This window comes from Terrapene carolina, unplaced genomic scaffold (assembly GCF_002925995.2).
Source record: "Terrapene carolina triunguis isolate 2854851 unplaced genomic scaffold, T_m_triunguis-2.0 Scaffold84, whole genome shotgun sequence".
Lineage (NCBI taxonomy): Eukaryota > Metazoa > Chordata > Testudines > Emydidae > Terrapene > Terrapene triunguis.
In genome coordinates, this window is record NW_020664435.1 from 40,764,198 (window position 1) to 40,775,766 (window position 11,569).

At 44.5% G+C, this 11,569-nt stretch overlaps 1 long non-coding RNA gene across 1 annotated transcript; it reads left to right on the forward strand.

Moving 5' to 3' along the window:
• Positions 1–101: 101 nt before the first annotated feature.
• On the forward strand, positions 102–4,465 carry LOC112106330. Its single transcript, XR_002908094.3, has 3 exons — positions 102–206; positions 1,102–1,271; positions 1,968–4,465. It is a non-coding gene; the product is annotated as an uncharacterized LOC112106330 (long non-coding RNA).
• The last annotated feature ends 7,104 nt before the right edge of the window (positions 4,466–11,569 follow it).

Genomic DNA, 11,569 nt, shown 5'->3' on the forward strand with positions numbered 1-11,569 from the left:
TTTTTAAAGCCTCTCTCAACCACATAGCTACACATTGAGGTCTTGTAATGGCCTTTGTGTCTGGCTGTACAAATTCAGCAGACAGCTGCTCTATTTCTACCCTCCACCCAGGAGCAACTTTTTTCCCTTTTGCCTCACAGATGCTATGCAGGACACAGCAGGCAGTTATAACCCTTTGGATATTTTTCTCACTGAGATCTAATATGGTGAGTAAACACCACCAACCTCCCTTCAGTCTATCAAAAGCACATTTATCTGTCTTTCTGCACCTGTTGAGCTGGTAGTTGAATCAGTCCTTAGTGCTGTCAATGTGGTCAGCATATGGCTTCTTGAGCCAGGGAAACAAGAGGTAGGCAGGAGCTCCAGGATTATTATTGGTATTTCAACATCGCCAATGATAATCTGCTGGTTGGGAAAGAATGTCCCTGCATGCAGTTTTTTGAACAGTCCTGTGTTCTTAAAGATGCAAGCATCATGCACTTTCCCTGACCAGCCCACACTGATATCGGTGAAGCATCCCCAGTGATCCGCCAATGCTTGCATAACCATAAAAAAGTAGCCCTTTCTGTTGGTGTACTCTGTGGTAAGGAGGGCTGGTTCTAAAATAGAGATATGAGTGCTAACGCCCCACTGCAGCTTAGGAACCCCATTGCTGCAAATCCATCCACTATGTCCTCATTGCCAGGAGTCACAGTCCTGTATACCAGGACATAATTAATGGCCCTAAACACTTGCATGACAACGCCCCTCCCCGCCCATGGGCTTTCCAATTCCAAAATGATTTCCCACTGACAGGTAGGAATTCAGCATTGCAAGCTACCAGAGCGTGATCCCCACTCACTGCTCAGTTGTCAATACAGCTCTCATTCTAGTGTCCCTGCACACGAGGGCTGAGGTGAGCTCAGCACACAGATCCAAAAATCTGGCCTTTTGCATCTGAAAGTTCTGCAACCACTGTTCATTGTCCCAAACCTGCATGATGATGTGATCCCACCAGTCAGTGCTCATTTCCTTGGCCCAGAAGGAATTCTCTACTATCTGCAGCTGCTCCACGAACACCACCAATAACCTTGAATTGTTTTTGTTATGTCTTTTTAATAGTCTGTCCTCGAAGAAATAATCATGTTTCCCACTGTTGCGGTTCTTCCTGTGGGTCTGAAAATACTGGAGGATTGTTTGGACTATATTTGCAATGTTCATTAAAATAGTGCAGAGCTGTGCAGGCTCCATGCGATGGAGAAAGATGGTGGACACCAAGGAGGGCTGCACAGGTTTGTGGGATTTTAAAAAAAGGCAAGAAAATTTATGGGATATGGATGGCATTATGGGCTGCAGAAAGTTGCACTCAGGGAACGTGACCCCTAGCTTCCAGAGATTTCTAGGCAAGTCATTTCTATCCCACAACACATTGTGAAACCTTCCCAGAAGGCATTGTGCCATATGGCAGCATGCAGCACACTGGGATGCTTACCCATGGTGTACAAAACTTTGCATTGACACATGCACTCTTAGTTAATACAAGCAATGCCGATGCAAGCAGCAAGCTATGCACAAATGGCAGATATAACAACTTTGACGGCTTTACACCGACGTTACTTTCATTGACAAAAGTGCCTTCCAATACTGCATTAAGCAGTGTGACTAAAGCTGTCACATGAGTCATCCTCTCCCCAGCAAGAGAAGTGTGCATAGTGGAATGTTAAAGTCACATAATACTACACACACACTCCTATACACTGATGATAGAGAACACAAGGTCAAAGAAATGTGCCTTGCACTTGGAGCAGAAGGTGGTGAAATTTGTGATGGTCCTTGCTTTCTGTGGGAGTTTGTTCCACAGTCTGGGACTAGTTCCCAAGAAAACCGTGTTTCCTGGACAGATGAGTTTTATCCTTATTGTAGAAAGTTCCCTTGTCCAAAGGAACAGAGTTGTTAACCACAATCTTCATTTCCATTGTTTCTTTTAGATATCCTGGGCCCAGGCCATGGAACACCTTGAAGATAATGACCAAGATCTTGAACGTGATTCAAAATTCTATAGCAAGCCAGTGTAAAGTGGAGGACAGGTCTTCTGTGTTTGCAGTAGCCTTTGTTGCTGAGGAGACACACTGCAGTATTCTGTACCAGTTGGAGTTTCCTAAGCACTGAAGCCTTCATGGCCACGTATATTGCATTGCTGTAGTCCAGACAAGAGGTGATAAAGGTATAACTGAGGCCATATTTTGCAGGATGGGATAGCTAATAGGAGATGGCAGAAAGCCTTACTTACTTATGCTAGGTGACAGCTTAGTGTCAGCAAGGAATCCAGGAGCACTCCTAAGCTATGGACTGAATTGACCTGTTGTGGGTGTGTACCTTCAACTGTGCCATGGCTGCAAACTCTTCAGAATGCTTTCCTATGCCCACCAGCATATGCTCCGTCCCGCTCAGCCTCAACCAGTTCTTCAGACATGAACTGATCTCCCCCAAGCCCTGGGTCATCTTGGTAGTGGTGAGGTCATATGTTGTGAAGGATAGGTAGAGCTGTGTTTCTTGTGCATATTGCTGGCAATTGAGGCCATGTCATCTGACTAGTTCACCTAGTAGCTGCATGGAGATGTTGAATAGGACCAAGGAGAGAATTGATCCTTTTTGGACTCCACAAGTGATCAGTCTAGTGGCAGAGATATTTTCCCATTGCTACTTGTTGGATGCATCCCTTCAGTAAGGACTCAAAGCACTCAGGTGAGATAGCAGCATCTTATGGTCAACAGAGTCAAATGCTTCAGAAAGGTCCAAGAGAATATGAATGGATGTCTGCCCTCTATCCATTGATAGCAGATCATCAGTGCCACTAAAGTAGTTTCACTTCCTTGTCTTGTTCTGAATCCAGATTGTACTTGGTCTTGTACAAGATGGGATTGTAGTTGGCCTTTGGCTAGCTTCTCTTTGAGCTTGCTAAGGAACTGAAGATTTGACATGGGCAGTAGTTGGCTAGAACCAATGTATCCATGATGGGTTTTTTTCGTGTTGGTCATACAATTATGTGTTTGAAGGAGGAAGATAAGATTCCTCCCTTGAAGGAGGCATTGGCTGATTTCATCATGAGTGGCACCAATTGTCCATGATTCTTTCACAGACCAGGAAGGGCATGGATCAGATCAAAAGTCTTGGGTTGAGACTCCTTTAGGGTTCTCTTACAGTCCAGAATTTCATGTTGAGTGAATATACTGAACTCTTGGAATGCATGTTATTGATTGGTGGATGCAGGTGGAGTGGATCCAGGTTGTTTGAGAAGCCTTCCCAAATGTGCATTTTCTTTTCAGTGAAGTAGGATGATAGTTCTTTGCAGCTGTTAGTAGTTGGTTCTGATGCAGACTGTAGACACTCAGGATTAGTGTAATGCTTTACCACCCTGGATAGCTCCTTGGGATGGGATTTGGGAGCTTCAATGGAGGCTGAAAGGAAGATTTTCTTGGCCTGTAATACAGCCTCAACATAGGCTTGGAAGAATTCATTGTGTTTCATCCTGTCTGTATCAGTTTTTGTTTCACTCTTCATCTGGCACAGGATATTCTCAATCGGTGCTTCTGGGCAGTTGTCTCTTCTCCCCACCAATACTGTACTAATGACTGGCTGTCCCTGACTAACTTCAATAGTGGTTAGAGCAGATTGAAACAGGAGGAGGGCTGTCATCTCACCAGCCAAAGAGAAGCTGATATTAACCATGACCTGCTAACCAGCTTTTAAACATGACTTGTTCCTGGTGACATTAGTTGCTAAGTTATGTTTAGCATCACAGTGGAGCATGTTAGAATGTTTCCTAACATGGTATTTTCCCAATATGCATATGGTCTAAGACAAGCTTTATTTGTCAGTAAGGACAATTGTGATGGGTGAGTTAAGGACTCTATCTTGAAGAAGGGGGAAATCATAGAGTTCTTAAGTGACTTAAGTAATTCTTTGCTTGGCTACTGGAAGGTGATAATTCCCCTTAACACTTGCAATTATCTTCTGCAGCTGCAAAGCACAGAAGGCCCACAGAGTTTCCCTGGGCCAACTGCCATAGAGACTAATTTCAGCTGGAGCATGCTTATAAATTGTTCCATTTCTTTATAAATTGATCTGAGCACATGTCACTTGTAGCCAAGCTGGGATACTTTAAAGCTTGACTATAGTTCTAGAATCTCTTCGTGATTCTTTAAAAACACATTATCATATGGTGAAAACAAACTGTATATTAATTGTCTTCTAAAGAAAGGAAAATGAAACCTACAAGTGTGTGAAACAATTCAATATTTTAAAGAAAACTGCTTTAACAGAATAAGATGAGATGTTTTGAAAACAGGGCATCTCTGTTCCCTTCACCAAATGAATACAAAGAGAGAGGTAATCACTTTACTTTTAGGAATGGCAGATACAAAATGTACAGTGAAACCCAGTGTGACGTTATTGACATAAACTGGGACCGTATAGATCATTGTTGCAACCAAGGTACTGTAGTGGCACCCAAATCTTGTATAAAGGGGGTCAAATGGGGTGTCTAAGACAAGGTTATGGTTTACTGGTTATAATTATGCTGTCTATATGTGTGTATCAGTTTTGTAGTTGAAGTTATGAATATTGGCTCTATACTGTCTGTATGGCAAACTTATGCTATGCTTCTGGGTGACATCCCAGACAAGCTGGGATTAGCTCTGCCTAGCCTGCTTGATGGCCCATTAAGGACCATCAGCTATACAATGGACCTATTGAGAGAAGGCAAATATGCCTTGAGACTCAGCAAAGTATGCAGGGATTGGCCCATGTGACTCCAGGCTCCATTTTGCTGTAATTTTCCACAGTGAGAACAAAGAGGTGTTCTTACACCTGGAAAAGACTATATAAGGCTGATGCCTCATCTCCATTTTGTCTTCAATCCTGCTTCATACCTCTGGAGGAACTTTGCTACAAGCTGAAGCTTTGAACAAAGGACTGAGGACCCATCCCAGCGGGGGATGTATTCCAGAGACTTGATTTGAACCTGCAGTTTATTCTATTGCTGCTGCAAACCTGAACCAAGAACTTTGCCATTACTGTATGTAATTGATTCCATTTAACCAATTCTAACTCTCATCTCTATCTTTTTCCTTTTATGAATAAACCTTTAGATTTTAGATTCTAAAGGATTGGCAACAGCGTGATTTGTGGGTAAGATCTGATTTGTATATTGACCTGGGTCTGGGGCTTGGTCCTTTGGGATCAGGAGAACCTTTTTCTTTTACTTGGGTATTGGTTTTCATAACCATTTGTCCCCATTAAGAGTGGCACTGGTGGTGATACTGGGAAACTGGAGTGTCTAAGGAGATTGCTTGTGAGACTTGCGGTTAGCCAGTGGGGTGAGACCGAAGTCCTCTTAGTCTGGCTGGTTTGGTTTGCCTTAGAGGTGGAAAAAACCCCAGCCTTGGGCTGTAACTGCCCTGTTTGAGCAATTTGTCCTGAGTTGGCACTCGCAGTTGGGTTCCGCCAAAACCGCATCGTCACACCCAGCTATAACACGATGATTGGGGTCCAAAAAATTAGATCGCGATAAATGCGGGGTCGCGGTATAGCAAGGTTTACCATTTCAAGCCGGTCGGTTTCAAGCCGGTCAATTTCTCTTGGGCAGAAAACGACTTGTGTTTGCGAACTGCCCATAACTGTAACTGAAAGGGTGCAGCTCCAGCAGTGGGGGCTCTCAGCCATGCAGCGAGAGAGGGCAACACTTGGGGAGAGCAGGGGAGACGTGCAAGGGGCAGAGGAAGAGCGAGGAGCAGCTGGGGAGGAGAATGGCTCTTCTCGCCAAAAGGAGAAGCGGGGGTAGGGGGAAGAAGCAGTGGGGAAGGCACATTCCATTTTTTTTTTTTTTTCTTCGCTTTGGTGGCGCTCCGGACGCTTTTTTGTTTTGTTTTTTGCACTTCGGCGGCGCTCTGGCCGTTTTTTTCTTTTTTCTTCTTTTTTTTTTCTTTTTTGTGCTTCCCGCCCCTTTTTTTTTTTTTGCTTGGGGTGGCCGGAGCCACCTTATGATCGCGTTATATCTGAATTTGCGTTATTGTGGGGCGCGTTATAGCGGGGTTTCCCTGTATATAGTCGGTAATAATTTCCATATAAATTTACAAGCATAAGCATTTTACTTATCCTGACTATCTAGCATCTCTCTCAGATATGTTTTTAAGTTCCTGAATTCCCAGTATCCTATAGCACTGGAAGAAATTTCAAATGGCTCTGGAACATGGATAAGCATAATTTCAAAGACCAATGACTTAGATAGCAAAATTAACATTTTCTGAAGATATAGATATATTAAAAATTGATTTATTAAAAAATTGTATTAATAACTCTATAAGCATATATGACTCTGATGCTTCAACTTGAACACTGCCAGTTTTCTTTTCTTCTCCAGCAGGAAACCCAATCTGCTATTATGAAGCCAGGAACAAGAATGCCAGCTACCACTATGGGTTAGGGTCACAGTCCCTTTAAATTATATTAAAAACAAAAAATAGAAAATCCATTCCACTCCCAGCCTTGGAATAATAACAGTGATGGGGCAGTTCTCTTGGCTATAATCATAAATGTAATAGAACACAGGGCAGCTTCTTTCCATTTACTTCAACTAACAAGCAAATAAAAACAGTCTTATTGTGGTCACTCTCTGGCAGTAGTATAGGCCTCCTTAGTTCAAGCAGGAAGTTAATTTCCCTAGTTACTCCTTTCCCCTAGTCAGGATGAAGCTAGAAAGCAGCTAGCTAATTCCCTCTGGGGCCTTCTGCTTCCTTTTTATGACTTCCCCCACTTAGGCAGCACAGCTGTCAGTTCCAGCTCCTAGAAGTTTAATAAGCCACAACTGCCCATCTTGCAGCTTGTGCAATCTAAAAGGGCTAACCTCCTTTCTGCCCAGTGAAGTGGTTAACCCTTTCTGGGTTCACAAGGAGTAGAGCCCAAACCCACAAGCCTTCCGTATGTAGAACTCATAGAGTAGCCAGTGGGTCTGCAAAGTATTATCCGCTAACCAAAATACCAGCTTTGCAGTGTTTAAGGGGCCATGGAATGGCTATGCAGTTACTACATATCTTTGCTCCAGGTTGAAGGGTGGGAAAGTCACCTCACCCAGTTCATGCCTGGATTTCCCGTGAAAAGCCTGTTTATTCATGCTTTGTGCACAGGATGAGTAGTTAACCTCAAATTAATGTGTGATATCAACCTATATACATTGCTAGATATTTGTTGTTAGCAATGTCTCCTGGGAAATGGATCTAAATTGGAATATTACACTAGAAACATGGAGCAGTTTATTTTTTAAACTTTAATTAAGGCAAAGTTACAATAAAACATTAACTTACAATATCATACATTATTTATTTAGGATCTGGTTAATATTCAAAGAATCTGGCTAAAGATTCTGGCTTGCTGGCAGGGGAGTCCTCCTCTAGGTTCGCTAGAAAGGGTGATCAAATATCTATCCTCCATTTCTGGTGTTTTTTGTTGTGTATGTACTTGGTTAGAAAGCTTTTCTAGTACAAGGACAGTCCATATTTTACTACACCACAGTTCCAGGGGGGAGGGAGTTACATACTTCAAGTAACATCCAATACAACGTCTAGCTGCTAACCATAAAAAAAAAGAGACATTAATTTGTTATTATGTTTAAAATTTAGATCCATGACTGGAGCATTCAGTAAGCAGTGTGACAGACCCAGACCAGTGGGGTACAGGAGTCTGGTAGAGGGCAAATATACTGGTCACTGGATGAGTAGTTTTCTGTTCCCTGAGTGACCAGAGAAGGGGCTGCACTAGAGTAATCAGGAACCTGCTAGAACCAGTTAAGGCAGGCAGGCTAATTAGGACACCTGGAGCCAATTAAGAAGAAGCTTCTAGAATCAATTAAGACAGGCTAATCAGGGCACCTGGGTTTTAAACGGAGCCAGGGCCGGCTCCAGGTTTTCTGCCGCCCCAAGCGGCAAAAAAAAAAAAAAAAAAAAAAAGCCGCGGCAGCGCGATCGCGCCGCTCCACTCTTCTGCAGCAATTCGGCGGTAGGTCCTTCGCTCCCAGAGCGACTGAGGGACCCGCCGCCGAAGACCCCGGACATGCCGCCCCAACAGCGCCCGAAGTGCCGCCCCTTCCTATTGGCCGCCCCAAGCACCTGCTTCTTTAGCTGGTGCCTGGAGCCGGCCCTGAACGGAGCTCACTTCAGTTTGTAGTGTAAGGAGCTGAGAGCAAGAGGTGTAAGGAGCTGAGAGTGAGTGCTGCTGGAGGACTGGGGAGCACAAGCGTTATCAGACACCAGGAGGAAGGTCCTGTGGTGAGAATAAGGAAGGTGTTGGGAGGAGGCCATGGGGAAGTAGCCCAGGGAGTTGTAGCTGTCATGCAGCTGTTACAGGAGGCACTATAGACAGCTGCAGTCCACAGGGCCCTGGGTTGGAACCTGGAGTAGAGGACTGGCCCGGGTTCCCCCCAAACCTCCCAATTGACCTGGACTGTGGGTTCTTCCTGAGGGGAAGGTCTCTGGGCTGTTCCCCCAACCCACATGGTGAATCTCTGGGGCAAGAAAATCTGCCAATAAGCGCAGGCCCCACCAAGATAGGAGGAACTTTGTCAGAGCAGGTATGGGGAGCTTTAGGAATAAGAATTTTGCATCTCAAGAAGGAGGTTGTCTATAATTCATCTTTGTTTTTATCCTTCAGTCTTGAGGATGTTTTCATCCACACCACTTTTCTTCATGTAATTAATGTCACATCATTGAATTATCTGGCTTTTAATTACTTTTGTGCTTGTCCAGACGTTTGTTTCTGTTAGAAAGGTGTTCTTTTTCATATGTCAAAAATATTTAGGAGGATAGTCTCCTAAATCTGGTTTTAGCAACCTTTGAAACATACAGAGATAAGCATTTTGATAAACAGATTGAGAAATAAAATGCATTATTAACTTGCTTTATTTGCATATTTTTTGAGAAAATTTCTGCTTGATGGAGATCTAATCTACTTTGGTAAAAACAGCTATTCAATTCGATCTTCCTCTAACTACTCTTTCATTAGTCATAAGATTTTGGGAGAAATTGTCCCTCCCACCATGGCACTTGCACATCCTGTGCAGGTCCTGGCATAGGGGCCAGTAGAGGATCATGCTCTCTGGCTCACTGCTGAGCAGCCCATAGGCGGCCCTGGAAGACTGAGTGAGTGTGTGTGTGTGTGTGTAGGGGGGTGCTATACAGTTTACCTTTGTTATCATGATGTATCGTTTTAATAGAAGTTACACTTGTATTTAATCTCATTCAGTGTTACTATAAACCAAAGTTTGCCTTTCTATATTGTTCCTTCTGAAGGAATCGGCACTTCACAAATATGAATGAATTTAGCCTCCTGACAGTTCTTTGCGGATGGTATTTTAGGAATGGGGAAAATGAGACAGAGGGCTAGATTCACAAAGGGAACTTAAGTTCAGCATTGCAACACCTAACTTTGATGCCTTGTTACCTAATGGAATCCACAACCACAAGTGAGATGCCTGGGCTCCTATACAATGCATGGGCAGAGTTAGGCACCTAAGAATGGGATTCACAAAAGCCAACAAGGTGAATGGGGAGTCGCCTATGCTAGCCAACAAGAAATGCTGAGGAGAGGCTTTTGGCCTAAGCCCCACTTCTTAAAGGGACTTTACATGCAAAATGCTGAATCTGCAAGAGGTGCTTATCTCCATTAACAGCTATGAACTCTCTCCTGCAGTTAGGCACCTAAGCCCTTTCTCTTAAAATAAGGTGACCTACTCTTCCTATAACCTTTAGGTAAGTGGTTAGAGCACTCACCCACGACTTAGGAGATCCAGGTTCAACCTCCCCTCACCCTACCTGATTTGAAGCTGGGATTTGAACCCTCATTATCACTTCAATCATCATTATTACTCATGAAATATCCCTTGAATGCCTCTGTGACGTTAATGTCTTGCAGCCACATATGAATTTTATCTATTACAGTGAGTTTAATCTGTTGTGTTCAGTAAATTATGATATGATTCTCTTAAGGAAATTTTGCAATAACTACTCTGTGTCAAAGGCTCCCTCTGTCTGCATGGTAATGAATAGGGCCCTACCAAATTCACTCTCCATTTTGGTCAATTTCACAGTCATAGGATTTTAAAAATTGTAAATTTCATGATTTCAGCTATTTAAATCTGAAATTTTATGGTGTTGTAACTGTAGGAGTCTGGACCTAAATTCCCTCTAAGCTGCGCTGCCCCGTGGCCGCACAGCAGCCTCTTAAGCGCCACGCAGGCACTCAGGGCTGTGGTGGGGAGAGATGCCTCTCCCCCAGCCCCGGACCCAATGCAGGCCAGCCACAGACCTGCTGCAGCTGGGAGGAGACTCACCCCTTCCCTGGCCCCAGCCCAGCTTGGCCTGGATCTGCCGTAGCCTGGGGAGATGCGCCCATCCCCTGATCTCAACCCAGAGCCCACACCCCCAACCGGAGCCCTCACCCTCTGCCCCAATCATGAGCCCCTCATCCCTGGCCCCACCCTAGAGCCCGCACCCCCAGCTGGAGCCCTCACCCCAGCCCTGAGCCCCTCCACACTCCGAACCCCTCAGCCCCACCCCATGAATTTTGTTATGTGCACCAATATGGAGGTGATATCACACATCACCTCCATATTGGTGCTCATAAAATTCATTCACACATGGGTGGGAAAAATTAGAGGGAACACTAGTCCTGAGGATTGTGGGGGAGTCGCAAGGTTATTGTAGGAGGGTTGCAGTATTGCCACTCTTACTTCTGCACTGCTGCTGACAGCAGTGCTGCCTTCAGAGCTGGGCTGCCAGAAAGTGGTGGCTGCTGGCCGGGCGCCCAGTTCTGAAGGCAGTGCTGCCACCAGCAGCCATGCAGAAATAAGAATGGCATAGTATGGTATTGCCACCCTTACTTCTGCACTATTGCCTTCAAAGCTGGGCAGCCAGAGACTGGCAGTTGCTGGCCGAGGGCCCAGCTCTGAAGACAGAAGTGCAAAAGTAAGAGTAGCAATACCGTACCATGCCATCCTTACTTCTGCATGGCTGCTGGTGACGGCACCACCTTCAGAGCTGGGCACCCGGCCAGCAGCTACCGCTCTCTGGCCACCCAGCTCTGAAGGCAGCACAGAAGTAAGGGTGGCAATAGTGTGACCCCTTACAATAACCTTGCAACTCCCCCGCCTCCTCTTTTTGGGTTAGGACCCCCAGTTTGGGAAACATTGGTCTCCCTCATGAAATCTGTATAGTATAGGGTAAAAGTACAGAAAAGACCAGATTTCACAGGCAGAGACCAGATTTCACAGTCTGTGAGGCATTTTTCATGGCCGTGAATTTGGTAGGGCCCTAGTAATGAACCATTTTCTTCAGAGAAGTGTCAAAAACAATCTGTGAGAAAAGGACTCTTTAGGGAAACTGCTTAAGACCCACTCCTGAGATCCCATGTAATCTGTTGGAGGGAGGAAAAAACATTTATTAAATGCAAATAGTTATTGAGATAAAAATTGGACTAGGAAAGGAGAAACTTAATATAAAGAATACACAGCTTTTATTCAAAGTTACCCTAGATAGAAAGA